At 44.6% G+C, this 27,750-nt stretch overlaps 1 protein-coding gene across 4 annotated transcripts in view; it reads left to right on the forward strand.

The window, feature by feature from the left end:
• Nucleotides 1-9,569: 9,569 nt before the first annotated feature.
• The window catches only part of CARHSP1 (calcium regulated heat stable protein 1), a 36,241-nt gene continuing 18,060 nt past the window's right edge, over nt 9,570-27,750 (forward strand). Inside the window, exon 1 of one of the 4 annotated variants that reach the window (XM_027742319.2) lies at nt 9,570-9,781. The gene's annotated coding sequence lies outside the window, so the exon portion shown is untranslated. Of the gene's footprint in view, nt 9,782-11,344; nt 11,478-11,521; nt 11,631-27,750 lie in introns of those variants that run through there. The other 3 variants (XM_027742320.2, XM_039382944.1, XM_039382945.1) reach the window with 3 other exon arrangements.

A 27,750-nucleotide genomic window follows, 5' to 3' on the forward strand; every position in this document is an offset into this window, starting at 1 on the left:
AAGGCTGTGAAGCTGCCTTGTCAAAGGGACATTGCTCCTGTGCTCTCTGTCTTTTTACTCCACAGAAAACACACCAACTATTTTACTCTCTGTGCCAAACAACTGGCTGCCCCCAGATTTTGTGCTCAGGGACAGCACAGTATTTGAAGAGCAGAGAAATGTGTGTAGCTTGAGAACATGGAAAAAATTGCATCAGTCTGTGGCCTGGGACATGAGGAAAAGGAGTCTTGTGTGTTGGGCATGGCTGTTGCTCAGATAATGAGCTGTGAGCTGGACGATTCAAACCTTCTGCTGCTTAGCAAAACTCCTTCTGAGTTCTCCCTCATGATGGTCTGAAAAGCTGGGATACAGACTGCACATCTTTACCAAATTAAGGAAAATTAGGAGAGTGAATGCTGCAACCCATGACCATGCAATGTTTCTGTTGATTCCTGGTTTTAAAGATCAGTTTAAATAGCTTTATTTGCAAGTCTGTTTTGTCAGTACATTTCCTTTGCAATGAAAGCACCTGGGTAAATCATTATGAACTTGAAAATGTAATTAATATCTGGTTTGGTTTTTGGGGTTTTGGTGGGGGTTTTGTTTGTTTGTTTGTTTTTTAAACATTAATAGATCTTCAAACAAGAGTGAGATCTGAGAGTGACCAATTTCTTCAAACAAATAACTAGTCTGTAAGTTTTCACTGAACATTTTGGTACCTGGTGGCAGCAGAGTGGTAAGGCTGATTTTGATTGCATGTCCAAAATGAAAAATTGAAAGCAATTTCGCTCTGAATCAGCCCAAAACAAAACATGGATTGAAAAATATAGATGTCACTAAATGGAACATTGTACTTGGCATAAAGCAGCTTTGCCATGATGCAGCATTTAAGACATTCATAAACTAATAATATTAATTAAGCTGTCTAAGCCTGCTACTGAGGTGGCATTGCCAGAGGCTGCGGAATGATAGCATTGGTGGAATTGCAGCAGATTTAACATCAGAGTGGGGAATCACCTCATTGCTCACTGAATGAGTTCAGTGAGCACTTCTTTCTGAGTCAGCCCGAAGATTCTACTTCTCTCATATCCACTGAAATATTATGTGTCTGGGCTAAGTATTGCACCACATAGAAAGAATTATATCATTAATAAAAGTATCCTTCATACAGCAAATTCTAGTCTGTCGGTCTGGAATTTGAGGCTGCAGGTGGAGTATTAATGGGAAAACACAAGGCTACTGTGCTTAAAAGAAGAAAATTTTACAAAGAAAGAAAGAGCAGTACTGCATTAATGTTGTCACCTGGATGCACCTCTGATACCTAGAGAAACCCCAAAGAACAGGAGCTCTCTTCTTTCCTTGGTGCTTATGATGTGTGATGCTGATTCTCCTGGTGAGAATATTCCTATTTACTTCAGCAGAAACTGGAGTCAGTCATGGGATCATCTTAATCTGTAATTGAACCGAATACAGAGTCATTCTGAAAGAAATTAGAGCTGGTAAGTGCTCCTGCTTCATGTCTACTTTCTGTTTTCCATAGGCTTAAGGAAGTGAAACACACCTCAAAGCTGTCTGTCATTAATACACAAAAAACTGAGTATGTATTGGGGTTATTGTTCTTGAACATTATGGTCCCGGAGTGCCTTTCTATAGACATACTGTGAAATCTTTTCCAGAGTCAAAAGATAATTAGAGAGTGGTAGAAAGGAATTAAACACACAAAGACAGCTACTACGTGGCTGCAAATGGAGAGAGGTGGATGGGGTGGAAATCAACCTGATGAACTAGTAGAAAGTGCTCAACTGATTTCCTTTTAAAAATATAATTTAATTCAAACAATGTATCAGCTAATTTCTTATACTTTCTCACTGCTTTTTTTTATCTTGAGGAAATATGGCTGGTGGAAGGAGAGTAAGTATAGAAAATTCTCTGATCAGAGCACCCTTATCTTGTCCTTTTCCTTGTGAGCTGCCATGATGTTGGCATAAACCAATTTTCAATATTCCCTAAAAAAACCAATGAAGATGTGACATTTCTGCACCACAGTTTTCAGCTCTCTGAAGCTCATCACAGGCAGGAACCTCAACTACTTTTAGCCAACCATCTCTGTGCAAAGATCTTTCCTATGATTCCACTCTTTCCCTGTTTCATACACTGGTGTTGTGCAAATATAAAATCCTTCTATCCTTACGTTCATCATACAAACAGGAATTAATTTTTTAAGGTTGCATTAATGCCTTCAAATTTTCTGAAAATAACAAGAAATTGTTGGGCTGCATTAAATTCATTGTTTGTTGGTTTGGGGTTTTTTGTTTGGTTGGTTGGTTTTTTGTTTGGGTTTTCCTTTGTTTGTTTTTGTTTCTGTTTTTGTTTTTTTCAAAAACACAGAGCCAAGGATTAACTCTCCTCAAACAACTTATGGAATCAAACACCTGGAATTGCCAGTTTCAAGAGTAAAAAGAAATGCTGTGATGCCTGCTCCTGCATGCCCAGTTCCCACTGCCAAAGGATCCCAGGCTGTCACTGCAGAGAGAATATTCACGAACCTCCCTGTCCTGTGAGAAATAGCCCTTAGTTAAAAGGAAGGGAAGGCTAAAACTAAAAGAAGCAGGTGTTGTGAGCACTCCTGTTTTAACCCTCCTTTTGCTCCTGCCCTTTCCCCACCATGAGGGCAGGGGGAGGCAGAACCCAGCGAGGCATTGGAGGCTGGAGCCTCCTGCACAAGCCAAACCTGAACTTTTGAAGAAGCAATTTTCTTAAACACTTCTCTCCCAAAATAGACGGAGGCAGGAAGTAGTGAAATGGATGGCAAAGGGCTGGGAGTGAGGTAGCTGAGTATTTATTTCCTGTTTGCTTTGTCTGTTTGAAACAAAAGGGCTGGAAAGCGTTTCCTCTTGGTGCTGAGACCAGGGTCATTGTTGGGAAATGTGGTGTGTCTGACATCATCACAGGGTAAAATCAGAGCCCAGAATAAATGTAACCAGCCCACTCTGCTGCAAAATATTCTAGTAGATCATTGGTGCTGCTTCTGCACAAACAAAGTCACACTACCACAGTGAAGTTTAGTAAATTTGAAGACACCAGTTCAAGTCACTGATTAACTTCCTGCAGGAGCTACAGAACCCTCGGAATTATTGTAGGTCCTTCCCCCAGAATGATATGGGGAGCCTCAATACACATCATCTAATGGACATGGCACTGCCTGAAAATTTTAAATCTTGTTTGCTTTTTTACTTAATGCAACATTTACTCCCTTTATCCTTCAAATTTGCACAGAGATTTTGACTTGGCTCCCTCCCCACACACATTTTTGAGCGTTTTTTTCTGATATTTGAGCTCCTAATGAAGATTCAAAATTAGATGAACACTTTTTATTCATTTCTCTAATTATCAGGTTCTTTGTCAGCATTTGGTCTTATCTTGCACACAGACTTGCAGAAAGTACATTGAATTCTTTGCATCAAGGATTGTTTATGTTTTCCTGGACCTTATGTGAATGCTTCTGTAGATATAAAATGGAGAATGAGCACATCTGTACCCACACAGTGCATTCAACTAAATATTGACTTACAGGCTTACCTGGTTTGTTGTACTGGGACCCTTTTCTATGTTTGGAAGGATTTCCTCCGAGGTGGGGACAGCAGCAGTTTAAGTGGAGAAAATGACTGTTAATGTCCCCTTGCCTTTTCCATCCCAATACACTAATACCTCCTTTCTAAAAAAGTACTCTCTGAGTACAATGTTATTTAAACATGTTTGCCTTTATCAGCTCATCCTATTCACCTCTTGGCAAGATGCCATCCATTGTCACTCTCCTGGACTTAACCCAAAGGACTGTACAATAGTCATTATTGTACAGCACTTCAAAATAAAGCACAGCTACATTTTTTCCTAGTCTCTATTCAGTTGTGCAGTAGAGAAATATGAAGTGCCATAAAAAGAACCTGTGAACATTGTGGAAAGCATAAACAAGCTTCTTTCATAAGGACAAGTTGCACTTAAAAAAACCCAACAGCACCAGTCTTTATTGGGTGGGTTTAATAAGCCAGATCAGTCCTGTTGCTCTGCAAGGAGAGATTTTTATCTTTGTATACAACATTCCCCTCTTCCTGCAAACTAGAATTATCAGTAAATCCCTTTCAAACCAATTTTGATTTCTGCTGTTTAGACATGAGTATTCATGATGCACCATCATCTAAGCATCAAATGCAGAGTATAAAACCCTGGGCCCAAAGGAAAACTGTGCTAATGAACTCTCACGGTTAACTTTTATCCATGAGGCTGTAAGAGAAATGTCAGGATAGAGAGAACTATTATTTGTTAACTTTACCAGCCTCACACATTTTTTTCTCTAGGTGCTGAATGCATTATGCACCTTGCTTGGGCCTCCTTGGGAAATAACAGACATTTTATTATTGGCTTCAGTTAGAGGAAAATAATTTCCTAGAAATTATTCCCTGCAGTGAAAGATGTCATAAAACTCAATACTTCAACAAAGATCTGGGGGAAGTGGGGTTTAGTCCTTTCTTCCTTCTGAACTGATTTGAGTTTAGTCCTTTCTTCCATCAGAACTGATTTGAGTCCACATCTGGAATGTCTGTCTCTTGTGGATCGATGTGCTTGAACTCTTAGTCAATGCAATTCTTTTTGCTAAGAATAGTCCAAATTTTCTTAAACTAGTTGTGAAGGAATGACAGTATCATCTACTGATGAGGGGAATCTTCTGGATGAGGAGAGTCCAGTACTCAAGACCCTCCTCAGATGACTTGTACATTTGGGCCAACAGAGACCAGCTGAGAGACACTGAAGAAGTCTTTTCTCCCCTGGGAATTGCCTTAGCTGGAAGTTCCCACATTCAGCTTGAGTGTCCTGACCCTTCAGCTACTAAATAAGGGGGAAAGCACCAATCCTTCTCTGACTATTGTTTTGCAGAAAGGAATGGGATAAATATTTGGCTCCTGAAGGGAGGGAGGGCTAGGAACCCCCAGTGAGAGAAGGAGGAGCATTTGGCTGAAAGTACCTAAGTTCTTTTCAAAAGATGACTTCAGACACTCTTCTCTGATTTCCTGTCACTTTTATTTCTTAAATTCCATCAGCCCATACATATTCCATGTGTTTCTGAAACAAATGTAACCCACTGCCTGGCCCAGCCCAATTCCAGGCTGACTTCCATGGTTTGTGCCAGGTCTGTGAGCAAACATCTCTTAGATGTTCTTCTGCATGTGTGGGACTTACGTTGCCCACTGCCTTCCCAGAATGAATTTTCCTTATTTCAACTTTGTAAAAGTTTCCATTTCATTTAATTCTAAGCAAAAAAATTCCACCAACATGAAGAATATAAAGAAAAGGCTTTATAAAAGCCAATTTATCTCAAGGCAATCTGCCCTTTTTATGGCTCTAAAGGAACAGGGCAGAGAATTTTGCCTCCCCTATTCATTTCCTAGCAAGTGTAGCTATTGACTGCTTGGTGTGAGAAGCCTCTACAGGTTTCCAGCACTGCCTGATTGCACTTTCTGAGACTCTTCAGACTTGTATCTAAAAAAAGGAATTGATTAGGAGGATGAATGCCATGTCTGATCATTAAATATTTAAACCTGGTAAGCTTTCAAGAGTGGCAGGCTTGCCAGCCTGTGAAAACACCCTTGTTTTGCCATATTTAACTTGCCATTGTCAGTTTTCAGAAGACTTGAAGTAATGTCTACATAAGATTTAATATCCAGTGTTTTTTAAGAGAAAAAGAGGACAGAGAGTGTGCCTTTAATTGTGTCTTGTAGACTGAGACAAGTAATCATACATCAAGAAATGTAGCTGGGAGAATGCATTTCTCTCTCCCTGGTGTGGGAGTGAATATGCTCATGGGATCATTGCCCAAAATGAAACAAACACAAATATTCTAACCCATATATCACACTGATCACAAACACAGGAAATAGCATCTTGTTAAACGGACTGTGAGTGCAGTTTCTGCTCCAAACTTCTGGATAAAGGAGTGCACAGAATCCTCTAGATGCCAGGACACTGGAGCCTTGTACTGATCTCCCTCCATCATAATCTTTTCCATATCTGTTTTCATTCATTTAACAGTTCTAGCACTGTGGGAGTTTTTAATTAATCCTTTTTTCAAAGAAAAAAAAAATCTAATTGTTGATTTTTTTCTTGCTGTGGAGGATGTTGCATTTACAAGTGTTTTGGGAGAATCTAGCTGTCCAGTCAATTCACACTGCTGGTATGAGCCAGTCTTTTACCAAAAGAGATGAAAAGACATTTGTACCAGTTTAATCAGAGCTATGACAAAGAATCAACTGATAATGAACAGAGCTCTTTCCAAGATGTAAAGTTTAAGCTCAGACATGACCTCTGTGTGCAGTTTGGGACCTAAACAGAATAGACAAACTGGGAAAAGAGGAGAATGGTGCACAATCTGAAGATGGGCAGTGAGGGAAGAAGAAACATCTTACTATAAACTGTCCATTAAAATTGCCTGCCTTTGTATTCAGCTCCTGACAGCTGCAGCTGTAGCATTCAAGGGATGCTACACAGTTGGTGTTGGTGGTTTTCCTCCAGGCAATTGCCATCTATCAAGGCAGGTCACAACAACAACCCAGCCCACGTGTGTGTGAGGATTGTTTTGCAGGCTCTTTTTCACAATAAAGATTTTCCTGTGTGTTCATTTGAGCATCACTTCCATTTTCTTTCTTTCTTTTTATTTTTTTTTTTGCTATAATTAGCTATCAGCATGTCATCATTATGAATTATGTGATCATTATCATCGTTATTCATCGCTGTGAATTATGAACATTATCATCCAGTGTGTGGTAAAACAAATGTATTTAAATGACTACAGGTAACACATGATATACATGCACTTTTGTCAAAGAGTGGCTTACCAGTCTGACTGGTTAACCTATTGCCATCTTTTGATCATGACATCTGTCAGAACTACTAAAATACGAGTCAGTTTGATCTTTGTTCCAGTTTAAAGTTGGAAACCTGTATAAAGGCCATAGTAACATGTTTGTTGAGCAGCTGCTTTTATATTTGGTATTCCAAAAAGTAGTTTTCCTAGTTCAGTGCTGGTGAGGCACAGTGTGTTAGTGCCTGTGGTTTGTACACTTGGGAGGATCACCGCTCTGCAGTGCTTGTGATTGCTTTATGCATTGCACTTGCAGATTAACCTCTTGGTAACACACTGCACTTAAAAAGGAAACTTCAGCTGCAATGCTGCATCTTGTCTTCAAATGCTAATGCCCTTTGCCTATCAGTTCCTGGTCTGACCCTCCAGCATGAATAATGCAGAACTTGGCAGGAGCTCACCTGTGGGTCCCACTAAAGGATGGAAATGAAGCTTCTTGACAGCAAACAGGCCTGATTGTGAATGCAAGGCTGAGTCTGCCAGGGATCAACTGGAAGGAAAGGTGAAGCTTTCAGGGAGGGCAGAGGCTGAGGTGGTGTCAGGATGTGAGTGTCTGGAGCAGCTGGGCAAGCAGAGTAGCCAGTGAGGCAATTGGAGATAATGATCTAGAGTAAATACAAACAACAGGAGCAAGGGATAGAAGATTCCAGCTGAGGAGGGAACAGGGCACAGTATTTCATTTCTGACAGGTAGTCAGTACTTACAAAATAATAGAGACAAATGGCAGAGAAACAGTTCTTCTCTAAGGCCTTGTTTTCCTGTAGAATGGGTTTGGGTTATAAGGAAGCCCAATTTCCCTGGAGCTTACCTTGCTGAAAAGCTCAGCTTTTCTATGTTTCTGCTTGAGCACAATCTATATATGTTATTTTTCCTGAAGTAAAAAAAACTTATCCTTTTGACTGTGAAGACAAGCGATCTGAAAAATCAGCTTTGAGAGCTGAGTATTAGGAGACTGCATCGGGACCAACGGAGAGACAACCTGACTGACCTCAAAACCTGTGGTAGCTGTGTAGCTTCTGTCTGATTTCATGCATCAAAAGATTCCTCTGCTCATGATAAACATAAATCTTTCTTCAGAAGGAGTGGAACCTGAAAACATTCTAGCCAAGAGGGAAAAATAATCTGCAGTGACTAGATGGAGTGTTCCTCCTGCCAAGCTGTTCACTGATGACTTCTGCACTGGCATGAAGTCCTTTGCTTCCTGATAAAGAACCTGGAACTGTTTTAGTGTAAGAAAAAGAAGAAGGAAAATAAGAAGATATACCTGGTAAAGGCAAGCTCGTGAAAGCTCTCACTGCTTCAGTAGCCAAATGAAATAGCCAACTAGCCAAATTAGGAGTTAAGCAATACCTGTTTGGTAGGATTTTGCTACACCTTCTGGGAGTACAAAATGGGAGTTGATTACAACCTGGAGCTGACCTACTTGTTGTCCATGACACAGTGTCCCAAGTCTGGCTGTGAGGCTCAGGAACTAATTTCTCACCCCGCTGTTAAGAGTGCTCTGGATTTGATAACCAAGTCTGGGGGCTAAATCCTCCCCCAAGAGAAAGGTGGAAAGATGTTTGACTAAGTTGTTGTTGAGAAGGTTGTGTTAGTGCTACTTTTAGCAGTCTGTGTTATTGATGACTATATGGCAATTTCGGGCTTTGTTTTTATTATTTCAAATCTCTGTAAAGTGTTTGCGAGGTTATTTGTACCTTTAGGTAGCATTAACTGAATTCTAAGCCCTAACCACAGAGTGAAATTCATTCCTTTATGACCATTTTTTCCCTGGGTCTTGCTGCTAAGATTTATCTGAGAACAGCAGAGATGTCCTCAGTTCCTACGCCTTGCAAACTGAACAGATCTCATCTGAAGCATGATTCAAAATTGCTGATGATTAAGATAGTGAGAGCACACAACAACTTGTCAGAAGCCTGGTATGAAAAAAAAATGGATCTTGTAAAACAGAGTGAGTGTATCCCATTATATAGTAAACAGCTTTAAGTGAAAGGCAGATCACACTCTTTTGGTTTGGCACACTGGTGTTGCATTGCTCTATTTCCAGTCAGCAGTGCCACTGGACAGGAGAACATGAAGTGCAATAGAGCACTCTGGACTGAAGCATACTTAGTATGCAACATATTCAGGAGTTAAGGGTATTTTTCCTCCTATTATTCTCTGCTACAACCTGATTGCTCTAATCTTCAAGAGCCTGCTTCTGATTTCCAGGCACAATTCATTCATGTCCAGCCTACACTCTTTGTGATTGTGCCAACCACATCTTTTAGATTAACTAGGTCCTAAAAACAGTCCAGAATCCAGAACTGGATTGCCTTTCTGGATGTGTGGAGCTATCCTAGACTAAATCATGCCTTTCTAATAGAGGTGGGCAGTATTTGCCCTATATCTACTATCAGCACCCACTAATTATCTGAGATCTGTTCAAGCCACCTCATCCTTGCTGCTGTGCAGGGACGAATATCACCCACCATTACTAATGAATCACATTAACTGATACATTTTCCCCCTACACATTCATTTCCTTCACTCAAATTGTGTAAGTAATTGCACTTTGAATACTTTAAATGAATGAAAAGTGGTATAATGATGCTATCAAGAAATCCTTCTGGTTTTTTTCCCCTTTCAGGACTGCTGAGGGGAGTGTTCAGTCCCAGCAACAGCCCAGAGCTGTGTCTGAGTAAGCAGGGGACCATCCAGCAGGAAAGGAGAGAAGCAGGTGAGCCCTGCAGCTCTGGACCACCTCCTGCCCTCCTCCTACCTGCGAGGTGCCCCTTGCTGGTCCAGCCCAACAGCATTGTCCTCTGGGGAGGTTCCCAGCCCTGCCTGCATCCCGGGAAGGAGCTGCACCGCTGACGGCCACCCCACACCAGGGACAGAGAGAGTAAGGTAGGCACGTGGGCTGGAAATTATTAACTGATCGTTAGTAATTGTACTGAGAGAGAGGAAGAGGGGAGGGAGACAATTTGGGAGTTCAGGGGGAAGCTGGAGCCTCTCCTGTCTCTGGCAGCTGGTGAAAAAAGCAACAGGCAAAATCATGCTTCTTAGCTGTGGTGGCTGGGGGAACACACACACACGCACACACACTCACATGGAGGGTCCCTCAAACTCACCATCCAGTATTGAAAAGCAGCCTCATGGCTGTGGACATCCATTGTCATGTATTTCCCATGGGCTGTGCTTTTCTGCTTGAGAAGAAGAGGGAGAGGGGAAAAGAAGAGGGATGACTCACAAGTGCTGAACCTTTGAGGAAAGCACAGCTGTAATCCCAGGCTGTGTGACTGGGGAGACTGCTCTGAACAGTGCTTGCTTATGTAGTGCTTTCCCTTCATCCTCCTCCACCTCAAAAAAAAGCAGTTTTGCCACACAAAGCAAAAGAGAAAAGATTTCCAGGAATAAATGTTTAATTTTAGCTCTAATTAATATTTTAAGCAAGAGAAGTCGTCAGTCCTGTAACTGTATCTTACCAAGGGGTAAGATCTTGTGTGGAACAGAACTGGATGGAGAGGTAAGATACTTTGGAAGACAACCGTGTGATTGACACAGATAGCTGGTTGCTGCATATTCTGAGACCTCTTCTAAATGCCCTCTTCTCAGATCAAACACACTATGTTATAGGACTTCTGTTTAATTTTCCTCGTGGAAAAAAAAAGCCCTGCTAAAATCTGTGTGTGGCAGTTTTGCCACAAATTGCACACTGCTGCTTCTTGTATGATAATGGCTGGCTAAAAGAGTGTATACTTCTGTCTGCTATAAACCTTACCTTTGTAGAGATATCAGGACATGCTTTTCTGGTATCTTTAAGTGGAAAAGTACGGGAAAGAATTCAGTGCCTAAGCTCTCTTTGTAAAACCACCTTCCAGAATGCTGTGGTTTATTATCAGCTAGGAAGACTGTGTACAGATAAAAGCATTGCTAAAACTCTGGTGGCTGGATGTAGTGCTTATGTAGTGCTTTCCCTTCTCTCTGCCCTAAGATCTATCAGTGATTCTTGTGTTCCTGTAGTCTGTGAGCATTTACTGAGAGCCTGCCCTCATCACTGTCCCGGACTGTCTCATCAGTGGTGCTGCTGCAGCTGCCACTTCAGGCCCTGTGTGACAGCTCTGGTTCATGCAGGAGATGCATGAACATGCATGAACAACACCCAGGTCATGCTACTACAGAGCACATGTGTGGGCTTTCTCAGAGGCACTCACCACAGCTCTGTCCCTCATCCCCATTGCAAAATTCGGGGAAAGTTCACCACGATTATTCTTCTATAACTCTCTGTTTCACTGAGCTCTCTGGACGCGTCACCCCTTTCTCTTTACACCATCTCCACTTCGCTATCGTGATTTTATTTTTGGACAGAACCGTCTCGGGGCCGAGCCTGCGAGCGGGGAGTGGAAGTGGCGATCAGGCAGCGCATCCCCCGGGCTCGTCAAACGCCCCAGGCCGGGGCGCTGTCGGCCGGGCCAGGTGAGCCCGGTCCGGTCGGGGCGGAGCCGCCCGGCCCACCCGCGTTACAGCCGGGGCGGGGAGCGGCGGGGCCAGCGCCGACACAGCCCGGCCCTGCGCGGGGCCAGCGCCAGCCCGGACGGACCAGGTGAGCGGGGCCGGGGGCGAGCTGCTCTTCCCCGGGGGGCGAGAAGCGACGGAGGGTCCTTGGGCTCCGCGCCGCTGGAGCGCCTCGCTTGGGGAGCGCCCGGCGCTGCTTTCGTCTGCGGTGCGGTGGATTTATTTCGCTTTAGACATTAAGGCTAGTTTCTTTCCCTTTCCCTTTCCTTTCCTCCCCTTTTTTCCCCCCCCTTAACACTTTTGCGGGTTTTTTTTTGTTGCGCTTCGGAACTGCGGATGTGCCGCTGCTACTCTCGGAATCGCCTATTTCGTAAATGACGAGCAAGACAAAGCACGCTGAATAAGAAGCTTTCTCGCGCTGGGAGGAAAAAGGTCTAAGCACTGGTTGCTTAGAGGGGACCCTTCAGGACTCACAGAGTCTGTTGCTGTGGCGTGAGCTGTTCGCTCTTACAGTCAGCGCCTCTGAGCAGTAAAACTGGGGAAAGGAACCCTTGTTTCGTGTTCTCTCTGTATGTCAGATGTGTGTGCATGTCACTTCTTGCCCTTGTAGAGAAGCCTCTGAGGATGAGTTTTGGATCTGTGCCTCTGGATTTGGCTTTTAGGGAGTGCATTTAAAGTTCTTTTATGACTCTGTTTTTGCTGGAACTGCTGAGCTACTTCTAAGAAATGTTTGCAAAACCTTCTGTGGTGCTAAATTTGATCTCAGAGAGAGTCTGAAAAAACTTTAAGGCTGCTTGGACATGACCCTCCTGATCATTATTTTTTTGTGAGGTTGAGCAAGGTTTTTTGATTGCTGTTCTTAATGTTTACCTTCTGATTATTATCATATGTTCGGCAAACATAATTTCTTTCCTTCTGTTGATTATTAATGGAAGATAGAAAGGCCTGTGTATGTAGATGCAGAGGGCTTGGACTTTCACAAGTACATCTTAGTATCTCCATTAAGTCTAAGAAGGCTTAACTAACATGTAAGGATGTTTAAAAAAAAAAAAAAAGCATGTATAAAGACTTTGTCTGTTTACAGAAAAAAAGTTACGTGTGCCAAAGAAACTGTAGGAAAGATGAGCCTGTTCTCTGGCAGTGGGTATATTTTTACGTGCTATATGAGGATAAAAGGAGAGAAAACATGCTTCTTAAGGTGGCCCTTTGCAGGGGCAGAGCTGAGGGTGGAGCTCATCCCAGGGCCCTGTGCATGTCGTGACACCCAATGTGACACAGAACCAAGTGTTTGGTTGTGCTGTTTCCCTGTCCTCCCATGTTCTGGGCAGCTGCTTCTGGCTACAACTACCCTCTGCACTGCTCTGAGCTTCTGTCACTGAGGTTTGCCCGTGGTTGTAAATATTTTGACTGGCATCGTCCCCTCCTTTACTTACATGTTTTTAAGCACAGAAATATTTACATACAAGTCATGTGAAAGTAGCCAGATAAGGCCAGGTAATGCTGGGTTCTGTCATCTCTTATGGCTGTTGCCTTTTGGGTAGTGCTGTCTAAATAAATATAAATCCAGGCTTTATATATACCTGAGCATGAAACACAGCATGAACATGGATGTATTTACTGCAGGTAGAGCTGCCTTACAACGAACTGCCAGACCTGTTTGTGCACTACACAAAATACGAGTCTTGGGATGAAATGTGGTGAGGGGGGTTCTTTCTTGGTGATAGGACCAGCAGGCTGTGGCAGAAGGAAAGAAATCCTTCCCCTGCTTACATTTCATCCCAAGCAGGATGTGGGGTGCAGAAGCAGTTGGGGCCTGCTGGTTGTGGCTGGGGTGTCTTCAGGGTGAAAGCTGTTTCTGGTTGCACCTTTTTGACTGTTTTTGTCTCAAGGTTTTTTTTTTTTTTGACCACTGAATATGGAGTAGTCTCAGCGGAGATTGATAGTAACTGCTTGAAACTTGGAAAGAGACTCGATTAGTAACATTTAATGAGATTGTAACTGTTCAAGTATATATTGATAAATATTTGGATGTTGGTGGTTAATCTGTCCCTCATCTGAAAGGTTTCTGACAGAGAGTAAGAAGAAGAATTGGGCTTGAAAAGTGCAAACCCCATCAACTCCCCATCAAGGGGAGTGATGAGTGGGGATCACATCCCTTCCTGGGGCTGGGAACTTCCTTCGGGGGCCAGTGGGCAGTGGGCTGGGAACAGCACTCTGCACCTCAGAGGGGTGGCAGCCTTTGAAGAGGAAAGAAAAGATTGAAGTGTTCGTTTTTCTTTCTGCACAACAGTTTTAGAAACTCAAATCCTGCTTTTTTTTGCAACAGGTTGATACGGAGAGCTAAACAAAAAGAAACAGCTGAAACACTGTAGAGAAAGGAGGTGTTTAGCATGATGTGTCACTCCCCAGTATAGTTCAGATAAAATGAAAAACGGCGTTCATCTGACTAACTGCTCTGCCTTTTCTCTCAGGGCAGGGTAGAGGCAGTTGTTCTGCTTCCTTCTCTCATTCTAATACTGTCTTTTCCTCACGTCCCAGGCAGTCCCTTGGACAGATCAGTGATCTTCATTTCCTCCTCCTCCCTCACTGATCGCTCGTTTCCTTTCCCCGCCGCCTGCCCGGGTGGTCTCGGGGGGCTGCGGGGGTCACTCAGCCCGGGTGAGGCAGCGCCTGCCGTGCGCTGCTCTCTGCTCTCGGTTCTGCAATTGAGTTCCTCTGGGCAGACCTCAGCTGGCCGGGGAGCGCTTTCAGGATTTGCCTTTGTGCCTGTTCTCCTTTTTCGTGACGTGTGTGGCTGTAGCGTGCGTGATGCAGCCCATGGTATCGGGAAGGGCACCGAGGGAGGCAGAGAGTGGTGTCAGAGCAGGGAGCACACACAGGGCTGCACACGCGGCGTTGAGCTCTCTCTTGTTGGAGCATCGCTTCTTGCAGTCTCCCCTTTCTGAGAATAAACAGCTGCCTCTTGGATTTTGTAAACAAGCAGAAGCGAGATTCTGTGGGAAGATTTTGCTTTTTTCTCCCGTCAGCTAGTTGCTAAGAAAAAAAGACAGGAACAGAAGGTGCAGAGATGGGACCCCCCCCGTCATGAAGTGGCACCTCGGAGCACCATCCCCGCCAAGGCGAGAGAGGATCTGAACTGAGGCTTCCTTTGTCCCTTCACTGTGCAGAACGACACTCTCTTAGCTGCCGTTTCTGTCATTTTGGGGGCATGTGGAGTACAATAAAGTGGTGTTTCTGTTGTTTTGCCGTCCCTGAGGGAAGCTGTAAAATACCACGCGAGTCAAGTCGCATCTACTCAGGCTTGGCTGTGGGGCCTCCGGGTGGGTGCTGCCCCGGAGCCTGACCTCCCGCTAATGGACAGGGCTTCAACAGCCTGGAAAACCCCTCCCACTCCAGTTAAAGCAGCGTCATTTGTGTGGTTCCTCCGATGCTACAGTCCTACTGATTGATTTCAGAGGTTCGCTGGTTTTTTATTCGCCGTTGCTTTGCACAGCAGCTTTTTTCATTGGGTCGATTTCAAATGTGGGTATATAACGAAGTAACCTAGAAATGCTTTTTAAGTAATTATTATCCTGGGGGTAATGACACTTGCATTAAGAGGTTCTTGCATTATTTATGCAGTTTGGAAAGTGAATAGTAGTCTAAAGGAAACGAACATTAAGTTTTTGACCCGTCATCCATGGTCCGAGCGTTGGGCTCCACTTCCCTGGAATTCTGTATTTCTGCAGGGAGGAGCTGGAGATAGGGTGAAGGTCTCAACAGATGTTTAAATATGAGGATGTTTCAAGGACAGCAATTATGTATTTGGCCTTTGGGCTCTTGCCAGGTTGTTTGGGCAATAATCCCTTGGTGGCCACTTCTCACCTGGCATTGAGGTCTGGGAAGGTAAACCTGGTGTTGAGCTGCAGCTTCCCTTTGAAAGGTGATCAGATAGTGGAGGGATGAAGGTGCAGAGAAAACAAATCAACCTGCAGTTGAATCCCTGGGGGGTTTCAGCTGCAGTGAAGGGCTCTGTTACCGTTTTCTGGAAGAAGCAAGTAAGCCTGTGCAGCCGTGTTGCAGGGCCGTGTTCCTCACCCCGATGGCTCTGTGCCTGATCTGATCACAGACTGCTTTGTGTGGGACAAAGGAAAATGGAGAACTCTGACCTGATAGTTTCTCTTTAATATTAAACCAGCTGGTCCTTTGCCACGCCTCATGAGCAGCGTATGACTTGGGAAGTGGTGGGGCATTAACAGCTAAGGCTGATCCCAAGAAGGAAAGCAAAGAACATGTTGGTGCTCCTCTGAGGAGCCTGTAGCAGTGGGTCTCTGTCCTGCTCAGGCACCAGTGGTGGTGTGTTTGTCCCATGGTGGAGGACAGACTGCCAGTTGGTGTGGAGACACAGCTGCCTGCTGCAACCACAGATTTTGATGGCTAACAGTAAAAACAAAAGATAAAATTTCTGAGAATTAGAGCGTGAACCTCTGCTTCCAATGAGGAGGTTTGTAGACAATTCAGCATCTGACGTTCACCTTGCCTTCTCAGTGTTGGTTTTGGGCAGGGTGGGATGGATGGTGTATTCTGTTGTGGCAGCTCTGCCATGGGAGTCACGTTGTATTCCTTCAGGCACAGCTCTGCATCTTAAAACATTTCCAGGAGCACTGCTTTTCCCAAGGTTTCAAATGTTTTGCCACTTGCTATTTAAGAAAGTGTCCAGACAGAGAGTGACCTCTGTCCAGGAAATAAACATTTAATCTTGCCTGTCCAGTTGGGGAGGAATTTTCTTTCTGTGTCAGTACACGGTTCATGTTTGGTTTGTTTACATTGCAGTGCCAGTCACGCTGATTGAGGCCCTCTGGCGATAGGGATATATTGTTTTATGAGCTCCTGCCTCCTCAGTGGTTACTGTTTGGTGGCTTTCCCATCATGATATGATTTCAGAAGGTGGCTCAAAGACATTTGCTTGTTTTCAGTTACATAAGTTACTTGATTAAAATAAATCACAGCCACGATTGCAACTTCTCGACAATGACTTTAAAGGGTAAATGAAACTGCCAAAGAGAAACGTAAAAGAATTTCCTGTTTACAAAATATATACCTGTTACTGGGGTGTAAATACATCATTTGGATCCTTTCACCCAGCTTAGCAAGGCAATGCCTGTCTGGGCAGTGGCTTGTCTAGACCAGGAGCTCTGCTGACAGCAGCCAGGAAAGGCAAAATATGCTCAGCTGTAAAGATTTGGATCTCCAATATTTGGGGAAAATCGAGCAATGGGAATTATGAAATGTGGTGATAGCCTTTTCACGGAGCCTCTTAGCGATGGAGACTGGTAGGAGGAGTTCTTAAAGTTATTTCGAGCTAATTCAAGTGGTGGGTTTTTCGTTTTACTGGTAGGGAAGAGATGAAATAGAGTGAATATTTGTATTGACTTCCTGCTTTATGGTGTTACAGAAAATGTTTGAAAAGTGGTCTTCCACAGGTCTCAGCTTCTGAATAAATGTGTTCTTTTTTCTATGCAGAAGGGCAGTTTTTCCCTATCCCAGGAACTGTGTCCTAAAAATTATTCTCACCAATGTTTAGAATACAAGTTCCAGAGTAGAGAGCATACCTTTATATACCTATATATTTGTGCAGCTCCACTGTCTTCTGATACATTATTTTTTAAAATTTACTTTTTCTTTTCCTCAATACCAGACTTAGACAAAAAAGCTCTCTCTCCCTGAGGATGTGTGATGCACTGCAGTGTCTTTTACCCACAGTAGCAGGGACTTCAGGACAGAAACTCACTGCTGGACCCAGGCCAGGCTGAACCTGGCAGAGCTGCTGCCCAGGCTCTGCCAGCAGCATCCCATGGTCGTGGTGTCATCATACTGCTGCCTGCACAGTCAGTTTTTCACATGCTCACCTTTCCCACTCTTCCATCCCTCAGGCTTTTCTGGTAGGCAAACCGCACCTGAAAATCCTCCCAGAGGAATAAAAGAAGAAAATAAGGTAGTGCAGAACTGTCTTGGCAATTATCACAGCCCTGTAGGGGGAAAGGAGTTTTGCTGGACACTCGCTAAACTAGTAGAGTTGGGGTCTGGGATCCTAATCAGATTTGTTCTTAAACATTTTAGTGTGGCTGGGTTGCCTGTTCCCTGGCACAGCTCCTGAGGAGGAACTCTCTCTCTGGTACCCCACTGATGTGGAGCTGTGTAGCCTCAGATCTCCTGGCCACCCCGACCAGGGTGAACCCACCAGGCGTGCATGCCTCTGGTTTCCCAGTGCCACAGCATGACTTGTTCTGGACTTAGGGCTTGTTCCTGAGGCAGGCAAACGTGCAGGCTTACCTGAGGATTCTTAGCAGTGTAACACCAAGTTTCACACAAAACACGGGTACACATTTCCTTGCCTTTGTTTTCTTACTGATCTCAAATCTCTCTTGCTAGTGAGTCTTTTCCAGCTTCATAAGGTCATGTGGCCAAAGAGGTAAACTGAATCAAAATAATCTTTCATAAAGGCACTCACTGCCGTTCCTGTGCATGGTGTTTGCTCTGCTTGTGTGTCCCATTCCCTCCATGTTTGCAGTTGAAGTAGATACAGCTCTTTGGAGCTGTGACTGCTCTAACACAATGCTTAGTACAATTTTCCATTAAACATGTGCTTCTATATGGATTTTTATTTTTAAGCCTGAAGAACATACATGCCTCAAGTCTCACCTGCTTTTCTTTTGACTATAACAACTGCTTTCTGCCTTCCCTGAAAAGCTTGAGCTGCCTGTTCCCTTGCTTTGGTCTTTTGAGCATTAACACAGCAGACATAAATAACAGCAGCAGCGTCTGTGATTCTGGACAGCTCTGTCCTGTTCCGTGCCCTCCCAGCACATCACTGGAGCCGTGGCTCTGGAAATCACAGCGCAGTAAATAGTTTTGTTGACGTGTAAGCAGGCACGGAATCAAGCCCCGCACACGTGCCTGTGCTGGCGCTGCAGTTTTTGCAGGCATCGAAACACAATATGACTCCTTTTGCCATTTGACTGGCTGTGAACGCAGAGTGGATGTGCTGAGCAAGAAAGACTAGTCTGTGCACACATGGTAATCAGGGAAAGCAGTTAAACTCCCTGTAGGTCCATTTTCCCATTAGTGGGCTGCGAACGATGCGTTGCCTGCAGTGGATTTGCTGGACTGTGGGTATTGTGAGCATTTTTGAGACTAAGAATTTTTTTCCTGAAAATCTAAAGCGTGTAATTGGTGATATTTTCCAAACTGCCATCTGAGAGGACATGACAGAGAGGATTTGTGTAAGGTGTAGTTTCCAGAGGGTTTGGGCTGTTTATCAAAGTGGCTCCTGTTCCCGAAGCAGCTCTGGAGGCTGTGGGGTGTGCTGTGGGTGTATCACAGGTTTGGTTACACATATAGGAACTACCTGTTCATCAGTGCAGGAGACCCACAAGATCCCTAAAACAGCAGCTTGTAGTGGGGATAGTTGTACTGCCAGGACTGAGCTGAGGAGAGGTCTGTAAGGTAAAATGGCAACATTTTCTGCTGTGCCAAGCAGTTTGGTTGTGTATGTTTGCTTATGTATTCTCTGTTCTGCAGGTAGTTGGGTTACGTAAGAAAAACCAGATCTGTGCAATGTGTATATTTATATAGTTCGTATCCTATGGACTTTAGTTAAACAAATAAAGGCAATTTCAGTTTGAGAGTCACAAACTAACCCTTAGTTTTAGTGTTGATGGAGCACTTGCCTCCTGGTGGAGACTGAGTGTGGCTTTTGCTTGCGAGCAGCAGCGTTGATGATGGAGTGTGAAGATCCCTTTGCCTCAGTCTCCTTTTCACTAAAAGCACAATGAACTGCTTGCAGGGAGGTGTTTTGGTTTGGGGCCAGGCACGTTGACAGTGGGTGTGCTGCCTCCTGCTTGCTGCTGGATTTGAGCAGGGAACCCGGGCTGGTTGTCAGCCTGATGAACCTCTGCAGCTCACTCAGGGTTTGTACCCAGAGCTGTGGACACAGCTGGTCCTCACCCTGCTGCTGCAGAGGAGGTTGTCTTTGCTTTACAGCTGAGGAAATGAGGACACTGAGGGGGGGTCTTAGAGTCACAAGCATGACCTTGTGTAATGCATGGTGGGATATACTGTAAATTGTGTAGAGGGAGACTGGGGAGAGAAGAAGAAAACAGAAATGCAATTGTTAAATAGGGCACTGATCTTTAAGCATATAAACATATGAATTTTCTCCATTAAAATGTTGGTCTGTCATCCCATCTGTGTGTGTGTGTGTGTGTGTATAAAAATACTCCCTTTTGTTTCATTTTAATGGAATGTGCATTTCTATGCCTGTCAGTTAGCTGAATATGCATTTTGTCAAGCCATCTTCATTGGAGTGATGATGCCCATTGCTAACCTTTCATACAGGTGGAATGTAGTTTTAAACTTTTCTGTGGTAGAAGGGTTTTATTGTGGGTTGTATTGTGGGTGCAGCTGTTTGTGTAGGGAGAATTTGTGCTGTTGGAGCCTGGGAAGTAGGATGCAGGTAGGAAACTGTGGGACAGGATAGAACAGGAGGAGGCCTTAATGGAATTCAAGAGCATTTCTTTGTTGCTTAGCAGAAAGCAAGAATTTTCTTCACTCTTGAGTCAGATAACAGAGCATTTTCTGTTTCTTAAATTATTTCAGTAAATTGTATATCTTCTGGTTATTAATTGATATTGGTGCAGGTTCCTAGTGATGTCTCAATCACAAACCTTTCGTTTAATTGATTTCTGAGAGATCTAATTGAAATATACTTGAGTTATTAGACTAGGATGTTTAAAAATATGCATAGGAAGTGACAGGCAGTGAGACTGTGTGCTGGGATAGCCAGACAATAAATCTGGCCTGGTAAAAAGGCATCTGGGGTCTGTGGGTGCCTCACAGTACTGGTGTGAGGATCAAGTTATTTTTGAGTGATTTCTGATTCTGTACCCTGCCATCTGCATCTTGCTGTAGTGCTGGCAGATGAAATATCCTCAGAGGACTGGGTTTTTTTTCTTTGCTAATACATGTATGCCTCATAAATTTCCATGGTTATAGATCTCTGTAATGTGAAATGTTTTTTCCTATTGAAAATGTTGATTAGGGAGGAAACACAGTGAACTAATTGTTCTGAGTAACACTTGAGCCACATAAATATTTCAGAGGATTTCTGTAGCCTTAAAAGGCTCAAAGTTGCACATGAACAAACTTACCCATAATTGTGCCTGAAGTTTTGTGATGTGAGAGGAGGCTGAAAAAGGGAGAACTTTTGAAAAGTGCCTGGGGATTTACATATGTATAACTCCTTTGTAATAGTATGACACTGTATAAGCCCATTTGCCTTGTAGATGAGCCTTAAGATGCTTAGACACAAGACACATGAGAGACTTCTCGAGACTTCTCGTGTTTTGGTATAAATATTTTCTGCCAGTATGAAATAAATCCTGGAATAAATTCACAGGGAATGTGCCAGCATGGAAGTAATGGCAGAGGGAGAGCTTCAGACTCGGAAAAGCACCGAAGGAGGAGCTGAGTTGCAGAGCTCAGGAGCAAGTGCTGGAAGGGACAGAAAGTTCCCTGTTCAACCAGATATTGTACTTCATCTGGGAAATACATCACCTACTGTGACTGGGCATGTTTAGCAAGAATAGGATGAGATGTATTAAGTGTTGCCTCTGCTGCCCAAGAAAAGAGCTCCCAGCCTTGGCTGGTGGAGGGGTGATGAAGGCAGCAGGAGCCTGGAGTGGTCAGTACAAGGGTTCTGTGCTGGGGATCACAAAACATTTGAATAGGTTATATCTGGTTTCTGGCCCAAACCAGCTAGCTTGTTGACAAGCTAAATCTATAGAAAGATTTGAAACTAGTAGGGTTTATTGTCTAAGAAAGAATAAGGGCAGCCATTCAAGTGAAGAATCGGGGAGCGATTTAGAAATACTGAGATGTGTTTTAAAAAGGTGTGAGGTTTTTTTGTTTGTACTTGGAAATTTAGAGTGGGGGTGAAGAACACCAGAAGGAGCTTCTCCTCTTGCTCTCTATCCTATTTATGTCACTTCTGTTAGAAAATTTAAGGTTTGATTTATGAATAAGACTGCACCCTTTCTTACGTGCTCTTCTGAGCTAATGCTTTTTCCTATTTTTTTCCTTGCATGTTATGCCCTTCCCTTTCCTTTTCTTACCTTTTTTTTGCTATGCTCACTAATTTGCCTTTTGATCTCACTGTCCTTTCTTATTTTTTCCTGTAAAAAGGGCCAGTCCACTAAAAGGAGTGGGGAGTTTTTTATAGACAGTTAAGCTCTAGGACTCCTTGCCAGAGAATGCTGTGGGGGCTAAAAGATTATATGAACTCAGGAAGGGCCTGAAAAAACTCATAGGAGGTTATTTATTTAAACCAGGATGCTGGAAAGATGTTGATGGTAAGCACCACTGTGTACTCACCTTATACTTAACTCTGACCTAGGCAGCCACACCTGGCTACCAGTGTTGGACTGAGTAAAGTCATCCTGATGTTCCCCTATTTCACTGCAAGAGTCCTTTGTGATCTCCCTTCACACTTCCCTGTCCCTTTATTCCAGCCCATGTGGGACATGTGAAGACAGACATACCTGGGGAAGCCAAGGCTTGCTCCTGGAGGTGACTGTTGTGTACCTGGCTCCAGGGAAGGAGCACTTGGATTGGAGCAGGGCTTTGGGGGTTGGTGTGTGAGCTCCTGCTCCTGGCAGTGTGGGGGTTGCTGGCAGTGAATTTGCAGGCAGCTGGGCAGAGCTGTGACCCAGTGTCACTGCTGCTACAGAAGCAACCAGGGTTTGTAAGCTGGCAGTTCACAGAGGAAGCAGTTGGCAGACCAGAAGCAGGACAGGATGCTGGGTGTCCCCCCAGGCTGGTGCTGGCTCACTGCCTGCGGCTGTGCCCTGCCTGGGTCAGGTCTGGGCCTTCAGCTGCACGTGGAGGGGTGTAAGAGCTCATCATCCCACAGTGTTTGGTTGGTGAGAGGCTGTGGTGACCTCCCAGGGACAGGCTGGTGCAGGGGCTGCTGTGCAGGTCCGTCTCCCAGACTTATTTTGGGCATAGTTCTGTGTAACCTGTGGATTTGCGTGAGTGAGGAAATGAAGCTGGGTGCACAATCTTCAGACTTACTGTGGGCTTACATTTCAGGAGAGGTTACACCTCCACTGTACAGTGTGTCCTGGTGCTGGAGATGCCTGCACTCCCCCCAGGAGTGGGATTCAGTGCTCAGGACAGGCTGATGCAGAGCACAGCTCAGACCCTTCCAGCCCTTATCCTTGCTGATGCCACGAGCCCACTCTTCCCAGTGCTGCAGACTTTTCCCCCACTGTCTAGGAGGGTTTTCCAGAGCCAATGTGACAGCACTTTTCCATGCCCTTCTTGTATGATAGCTTGGCCATGGCAGGTGTTTGTGAGAATCCCCCTTTTCCTGCTATCCCTGCCTCATGGGCTTCTTGGTTTGTGCTGGAGATAACCAAAACAATAACAGTCATTTAAATACTTGATGGCATTAGCCAATACTGTATGTGCACAGGAACTTAAGTCACTGGGCAACACGTGCACCTGATTAGCATGCACTAATTATCACCATCATCTTCAACCACCATCTTCACCCTTGTCTGGGAAGAGCTTCCAGAGGAGGGGGCGTGTCTGGAACCTGTCATTGCTTGTCCAGGCTCGCCATGAGCTGGGGAGAGTTTTCCATCCCTTGCAATCTGTTCTTTAAAAAAAAAAAAAAAAAAAGACTTGAGGAAGTCTTGGACTTCTCCTGTGAGAGAGTGTGAGGGGAGGTGTGCTGGTCTTGGGACAGCTCTGTGCCTTTTCCAGCATTGTCCTGAGGAAGTTACCTGACCACTGGGTGCTGGTTTGTGCTGCTCTCACTGAAGTACTTTTTTCCAGGAGGTGGGATGAAACACGGTCCTCCTCATGTCACTATGCATGCTCTGCCTTCGGGCAGAGCCTGGTGAGCACTGTCCCCATAGCAGCCAACACACTACAGGCAATCACAGCCTCCTGTGTTTGCTTAAAAGGAGAGGACCCTGGCTAGCTCCATTCCAGGCAGTTGGGAGAATAAGTTTATGCAGCATCAGTCATGGAAAATACTGGATTTCCACTGACAGAGGATCTTGATTCCTCTGTATTTTTAATAAAATGAGCCACAGGGTATTGCCATATACCCTTCAGTATAGCTGTAAACCAGTTGAAACACGTACCTAACCTATCCACTCAGTTCCTTAACCTAAACCTTTTGTTGTTGTTGTAAGTGTACCTGTCAGCTTGCATGAATTGTGGAAAATACAGGACTGTAGAAAGTCCTCATCTTTCTCAGTGTACTATGTAGGCTGCTGATGACTTAGTTTCCCTCCCACCCCTTTCTGGGGTCTCTGCTGCTTAGGCAGCATTTCCTTCAGACACATCACACTGCTCACTATAGGAGCAGAAGGGCACCCACAGCATTTGGGGACAAGGTGCTCACTGCTGAGACTGCTTGGAAGTAACTGCTGCTATTTAAACTCAATCCTGTTTTAATCCAAATTCATTTGTATGCACTGACAAGCAATGGGAATTTTCCTTGCATTTTTTCTGCCTTATAATTAGGCTTTTACTGGACATGGTTGGGCAATGTCCTGGTCTCCATTAACCACCAGATCACTCCAGTATGTGGGCACTCCTCTGCAGCCTCCAAGGGCGTAATGTTTGTACCATAATCCCCCGTGTTGACATGTCACATGCATGTTGCAACTCCTCTGAGTTTGTGTTAATTGAAATACCAGTATTAATTGTGGAAAGTTAGTCATGCAAACTAAGCTGGAAGGGGAAGCTCCTGGAACCCGCTGTTTCGTAACTGCATGTGTTTTGTAAGAGCTGAACTCCGTGACGCAGGAGGAGTGCTGGGATGCTCTGCGGGGCTGGAGCCCTGTGTGCACTGGGGTCCAAGTGCCAGAAAGTGCTGTGCCTGGTGCTCATGAGTCTCAGAGAGGTGCCAGGGAGCTGCTGTAGAACTGGGGGCACCCTTGGGAGCCAAGCACCCTCAGATCCTCACCTTGAACAGGGCAAGGTATTGCAGGGAGCAGAGGGTCCCAGTGCCTTCACTCTCTCAGCAAATGAGAGCAAGGGGCCCTGTTTCTGCTCCTGCTGAGAAGAGTTTGTTGGTGTCAGCAGAAGGGCAGGTGAAGCTGAGGAGTTTATTTGCACGGCTTCCTTAGGAGAAGGAAAGAAATGCAGCTGCGCAGAATAAATTTGGAAACCAGGACATTTGAAAGTGAGTCACTTAAAAAGAGTTTCTGGTGGTGTTTCTGAATCCAGGAAAATCCCAGAAAACAATCAAAATTTCATATGTCCACATTCCTTTTAGAGGTTGAAATGAAAGAGCGAACTGGCAGCAAAACCCATCTGAAAGTGGCTGCTCTTGGGGTACAGGAACCTTGCTCTCTCTTTTGAGGAAAGACCTCGTTTTCCAGGCAAGTGTAACCAGTGCTGTCCTGTTCATGGACCATTGTGGTACCTTCTGAAAGCAGCTCCTCCAGACTAAGGAGGCCAGAAGGAGCATTTCCTTCAGAGCAGTGTTCCCTGGGGACGAGCTCTGTGCCTGCTCACTGGAGGTGTCGCAGTTTGTTGTGTGAAAAGGAAACTGTTGATAGATAGATTTCTTGGAGTCTGTCACCCTGCCATATCCATTTGGACTTCTTTTTCCAGGAAATTGCATTAATTAAAAATGAGACAGGATTCATGTGATAGCGTTGTGCTGGTCAGAATGGATAACTTCCCCAAAACTGCTATTTTTAGGGTATTTTTAGAGGTACGGAGTAGACTTAAAGATGAATAGGATGTATACATATATAGAGAAATTATGATGGCATTTATATACCCCCAACCTTAATAACTTCAGCAGGGGTTTTTTGCTATATTTCATGGAGAATTTCAGAAATTCCTCCTGCATGTATTGTGCTCTTTGTAGTTCACTTGTTACAGGTGCTTTTTAGGTCACCTGTTACAGATGACATTTTGGGGTCTCTTTCTGTACACATTGGCCAATCGTTCTCAAAAAAGCGTGGTAAAAAAAAGATATTTTTGCCTTGAAATGTTAAATTAGTCTATTGTTTCCATGATGCCAGCGTGATTTATTTTATTTATGTTTTAATTCGGTGCATTCCTAAACAGAAAAATTAAAAAAAATCATGTTGGAAAAAGATAATGACGGATGTTGAAATGTGGGAAGTTCAATAAGTTGAAGGGTGATGTGGCACGTGGTTGGAATTTCCTAAAGAGCCTCAAAACATCACCACCTTACGTCATGTTACATTCATTCTGTAAATACCCGCAGGCAAATGTTTTGCTGGCTCAATCAGGAGAGAGGTACTGTCTGTACTGTCCCTCATGTTTGGCATAGCTGGAATCTCACACTGCTGGGCTTTCAGGAGCTCTGGTTTGCTGCTGTGAAGTGCTGGCTGCCTTCACAAGGACAGCAGGAGGCTCCTGGGGAGCTCAGGGCAGGGAGCACCTCTGGGGTTCATGGGATGCCTTCCTTGCCATGGCAAAGTGGAGAGTGGTGGCTGGACTGGAGGGATGGGGGTAACTCATGGAAGCAGGCTTGGGAGGTGGTGGGCTTGTGAGAGATGTAAGAAAGTGGGTTTGTTCAGCTGATCACAAGGAGGGGAAGGAATTCATGGGTGATGAGAAGGGACAGGTAGGCAGCTGTCTGAGTCCCAGGGTCAGTTCAGGACCCAGGAGAGCATCTGGAAAGCATCTTTGAAGACTGCCAGTTAACTGGAAGGCAAAGCATTCATGAAGAGGAAGGCTGGGAGAGTTGGGGCCTGGGTTTTGGTTTGTGTGACTGTTTGCTGTGGGGTTCCCACATCAACACTGCCCAGCCTCCTAGTGCCTCTGGCTGTGCCTGCAAGCTGGGGAGAGCTCTGCTCCTTCAGAAGGGATGTGAACAACGTCAAGAAGTGGCCATACCAGCACAAACCAAAATAGCCAAACTCCACCTTTGCCTTTGAAAAGGCTCGGATGAAATGCTCTTCTCACTGAGTGTTGCAGGAGCCGGGAGCTGCTGACATCCCGCTCTACACACACCATAAAACTTGGCCATTCAGTCTCCAGTCCTTTTCACTGTGTCTGATTTTTGCAATCCTCAGAGAAGCCCAAGGGGCAAAGGGATGTGCCAGTGCCCTCGCCCCTGCAGTGATATGTGCCAATACAGAGTGCAGCTGAGCTGCAGTGGAGCCACAGGTTTCCTCTGGCTGCTGCTCTGCCTGCCCTCTTCTCCGAGCTGCCCTCGCTGGCTGTGGTGGGTGTGAAGTGAAGCGTGGCTGCTGTGGCTGCCTCCAGCTGTGAGCATTTGTGTCAGCTCTCCCCCAGCTCTGATCACGGTTTAGGACTCGTGTAATAGAAATTATGAGAGTCGAGGATATTCATCTACCTTGGCTGTGGGCAGAGAACAAAAAGGGTATTTGTACAATGAAATGGTACCGAATGTTCTGCATCACTGTGTTATTTTATCTTTACAGGGCAAAGGGCACAAAAATAATACAAATGGGAACAATAACATACGTTAGCACTCTTCTAACTCCATTTAGACTTCTTTACTTGTAAATATTTTTGTGGTTCATCTGTGTTTTAAAGAAAGGAGGGAAAATTCTGCCTCTCTACCCTTGTTTGAGGAAGGGGATGGGCAGTACTTTGTGGTTGTATTGCAGTGGATGGGTGAATGCTTTGCATTTTGCTTGTCACCTGACAAGCTGGTTTATATTTAGATGAGGAGAGAAAGCGTGTGATTCTGAAAGCTGCGTTTTCACTTGTGCAGAGGCCAGACCATGTGTGCTGAGTTATCAGAATGAGGTTTTAATTGTTTGCTCTTAGTTTTCCTTTGGCTTATTAGGGCTATAGTCCTCGTATGTCAAACGTGCATTCCTTGAAAGCAAAGCACCCAAAGGAGAGGTCTTTAGAAAGCCCAGGAGACTTCCTCAGTACCAGCCAGCACAGGAGGCCTCTTTGGAGGAAGAGGAAATTTGGAAAATTCCAGCCCATTGGTGTTATCATCTCGGTCTCAGCTGAACACTGTGCTGTGACACTGAGCAGGGCATTAGCTCATGGGTGACAAATGCCATCCATATTTGAAATGACTTCCTTAAAGCTGGGGTTTTGTTCTCAGCTGAGTTGTTGCTCTTGAGAACAGTGTGGAAAGCTCAAGCTGGTACAGGAGGGAACATGACTATCCACTTCTATCTTCTCAGCACCCGGAGCAATTAAAGACAAAAGCCTTTGTTCCCTGGTGACTTCATTCTTAAGAGGCCCTTTTAATTTTAGTCCTTAGTTTCAGGAAGAAATAATATGAATTTGTCATTGACAAGAAGGCTGCATCTCTCAAATGGCATGTGAAG

This window comes from Pipra filicauda, unplaced genomic scaffold, assembly GCF_003945595.2.
Source record: "Pipra filicauda isolate LSUMZ 115617 unplaced genomic scaffold, ASM394559v2 scaffold290_size937220_pilon, whole genome shotgun sequence".
Taxonomy (NCBI): domain Eukaryota; kingdom Metazoa; phylum Chordata; class Aves; order Passeriformes; family Pipridae; genus Pipra; species Pipra filicauda.